General features: G+C 38.9%; 1 pseudogene; it reads right to left on the bottom strand.

Moving 5' to 3' along the window:
- Positions 1-524: 524 nt before the first annotated feature.
- On the bottom strand, positions 525-2061 carry LOC139558649 (transcription factor HES-5-like; annotated as a pseudogene).
- Between the last annotated feature and the right edge of the window lie 1681 nt (positions 2062-3742).

The following is a 3742-nucleotide window of genomic DNA, read 5'->3' as shown; positions in this document are numbered from 1 at the left end:
TTCAAGTTCAGCAATGATTATTTTTACATGTTGTAATTGATACCACTTATTAAACATTCCTGATTATTTTATTTAAATGATATTCGTAATATCGTGTAGCATGTCTTTCACTGTTATCACAGTGACTCAAGTTACACACTGTCAATGGTGGAATGACTTTCAACATAATTATGTAGGTAGGCTAACATTGATCAACCTGAGCTGGCTATGGCATTAGTAGCTTAGTTTAGAAAGACTGCTTCCTGTGCTACATTGTTCAGTGGTGGGCAATTCTAGTTAAGCACCATGGACAACTCTAAGAGCACACAAGGTTTCACTCACAAATTCCAATTTGTTCTTGCATGAGGAGATGAGTAACTAGCTCAGACTGGGGAAAAAAGTGAAGAACAAGATATCAGTCAATTCATAACTTTTTTTGGTTTATTCAAATTGACTCAATGAGACATCACCTCAAGGTGAATAGACACGTGATTAAACATCACAACACGTCTTGGAGAATTGTCCAAGTTCTTATGATACTCCAACAGAGTACAAGAAACACATTTACAGTCTTTATGAAAGACAAGATAATTGTTTAAAATTAACAAGAGGTTTTACATTGAGAGAACACACATTTCTCTGCAATATCTTCACTGAAATGATCAGAATAACATTCACATAAAGCAAATTCTATCATTTTGGGATAAATACTCAGACTGATACATACTCAATAACTTTTCAATATTACCTTATCACGAGAAGAATGTCGTGGTAACAAAACGTTTTCCTATATGGTTTGAGCTTAAAGCAGATGAGTCATACAGACAATCACAAACAGTTTGATGATATAAAACCTATTTTTGGTTAAAAATCCTCATGGAGAACCATTCAAGTTATTGTTTATCATGATCAACATGACACGTTTCATAAAACATAAAGGTTATTATTTCAAATAAAACAACAAAAATTGATTATTACATTACATTTTTATTTAAAAAATGTTCTCAGTCACAACAAGACGTTTAAAAGCTCATGCATAAACAGAATATGAGGAATATATCTTCCTATTCTCACTACTGTCCATGACATACATTTTAGACCAACATGGTCCATTGTGATTGTCTGCGAGTGGAGCTCCAGTCTGTAGGACTCTACCAGGGCCTCCAGAGGGCGCTGTTGACTGGACTCTAGTCTTTGCTCATGCTGTGCTGGGTTGGGGAGCTGAGCTGAGGCAGGTCACTCTCCATTCTGTTCTTATCAGAGGATGGCTGCAGGTTCTGGAAGTTGCTCAGCAGTCTTCTCTGGGAGTGTGTCTTCACCTCATCCTTGGACAGGAAGTGCACAATCTCTTGGACACATCTGGAGTAACCCTGATTGACAGGTGCTGAACAGGAGGAGGAGCTCACTGGCTGGTACTGTTGCTGTCGTTTCAGGAAGCAAACTGTCATCTCCAGGATGGTTGCTTTCTCTAGCTTGGAGTCGGGCTGCTGATTGAGGATCTCTGGACCCAGGAAAGGCTGCTGTTGATACGATCTATGCTTCTTCGCTGCAAGGCTTTCTTCGCTGCAAGAAGAGAAGTCATTAATAACCTTATTCTGGAATATGACATTATTTAAACACAAACAATCAATGAAATTAAATATATTTCCTTGAATTTGAATCTTCAATTTATTTTATTGGTCAGAGTCAGGTGCTCCTCAGAGAGGATCATAGCTGAAGTTATTGTAGTTGCCATGGCTGGATCTCTGTGCTGTAGAGGCCTCTGTGTAGAGTGAATCTGATTTCTACTGGCTTCATCTCCTATATATAGTGGGTCTTGGGCTTGTTGGAGATCCTCACAGTCTGTATCCAATGGGTGAGCTTGGGAGGACAACGAGGAATGTGGAGCTGCCACATGCTCAGTGTTCTTATTTCTGGGGGACAATGGTCACATCTCAGGGGAACAGGTGGAGGGGTGGAGGGTGATGGAGAGTCACTCACAGAGCGCTGTGTGAATCTGGGAAAGTGGTGACCCCCAGATCTGCTGCCTGATGTTGGGATCAATGACACAGACAGAGCTCACGCTCATCATCACAATTTACACTTGTGCGACTGACACAAATCCTGTACATTAAAACTCTTGGTGCTACCCAAATCCTTTTGATTGTTCAATTTTGAAGAACAGCCTACTATTTCCTTGATACAGTGCAGTTTTGGTCAAGTTTAGGCACTTCAAATGATTTTGAACTATGAGCTGTTAATCTGATTTGATGAATGATTTGCATTATTTTACTTTATTTCTAAACAATATCCATTTGGTAATTCCTTGTGATTTCAGTTTTTCACCTCTTTTAAACACGAAAAATAAAACAATTAGACAATATTAGGTCAAAGTAGGATATAACGTTTTTGGGAGGGAATACACTCCCTGTTTTGGGAGTCCAGAAGCAGCAGATTTGTCCTCGGTCTTGGATCTACTGGTCAGTGTGAGTAGAGAGCTGATCTAAGTTTCCCACACTGACTCCTGTTTGCTGTGATCAATGCATTACAAAACCTGCTCAGTGGACAATTAGTGACGGCTATTGGCTCTGTGTTGTACTATAGACAGAGCCTGACGTCACAGACCATCTAGATTCTGGAGGGAAACAGCAGCATGGGGGGACTATGCTAACATATGGAATCGTTTTAAGATGATCATACCATAGATCATTTAGCTATTTCATTTTGAATTCTAGGACATCTTTAGGTACCCTAAAAAAAAGATTTACAAAAGATTTGATAAAATATTGCATTTGGCTTTTACCCCTATATCCCATAGCATTGAATAACACATTCATAAATGTGACTAACCACCTGGATTCGGTCCTATGTAGAAATGTAGTTTTTTACATTGGATAAAAGTAGAGACTCAGAGCTAAAAAATGGTATATCATACATTGCAGTTGAGGAACAATGGGAAAGTAACTCTGCTTTGGAAGTTGATAAACTTGTAACCCCACTTTTGAGAAAATGTTCCTTGAATGTTTTGGTACACCTACTGGAGAGCTCTTCTTTGTCTACACCCATTCAGCATAGTTCTTTAAGGATTCACATGTCAGGACATGTGCTAAACAGAATGAGTAGTGTAGTAAACAACCAAAGATTTCAAGACTAAAACTGGTTAAAGTTGTAGCCTACAATAAGGAAAAACTCCAGGTAAATATACACTTTAACTAGTCCTTGACCTACACTACCGGTCAAACGTTTTAGAACACCTACTCATTCAGGGGTCTTTTTTGGTTACTACATGATTCCATATGTGTTATTTCATAGTTTTGATGTCTTCACTATTATTCTACAATGTAGACAATAGTAAAAATAAATAAAAACCTTCGAATGAGTAGGTGTGTCCAAATGGACAATGAACACAATCACATTTTATCAATGTCAAATTGAATGCACAGAAATACTGTGATGAGATCCTGAGACCTATTGTCGTGCCATTCATCCTCCGCCATCACCTCATGTTCAGCATTATAATGCACTACCCCATGTTACAAGGATAGAGACTCAGATTCCTAGAAGCTGAAACAGTACACAATTCCTAGAAGCTGAAAATGTACCAGTTCTTTTCATGGCCTGCATACTCACCAGACCTATTGAGCATGTTTGGGATGCATGTACGTGTTCGATGTGTATGACATCATGTTCCAGTTCCCGAAAATATTCAGTAACTTCGCACAGCCATTGAAGAGGAGTGGGACAACATTCCACAGGCCACAATCAACATCCTGATCAACTCTAT

This window comes from Salvelinus alpinus, chromosome 2 (genome assembly GCF_045679555.1).
Source record: "Salvelinus alpinus chromosome 2, SLU_Salpinus.1, whole genome shotgun sequence".
Classification (NCBI taxonomy): Eukaryota; Metazoa; Chordata; class Actinopteri; order Salmoniformes; family Salmonidae; genus Salvelinus; species Salvelinus alpinus.
The sequence above is the reverse complement of the archived record's forward strand: the minus strand, read 5'-3'. Positions and strand labels throughout refer to the sequence as shown.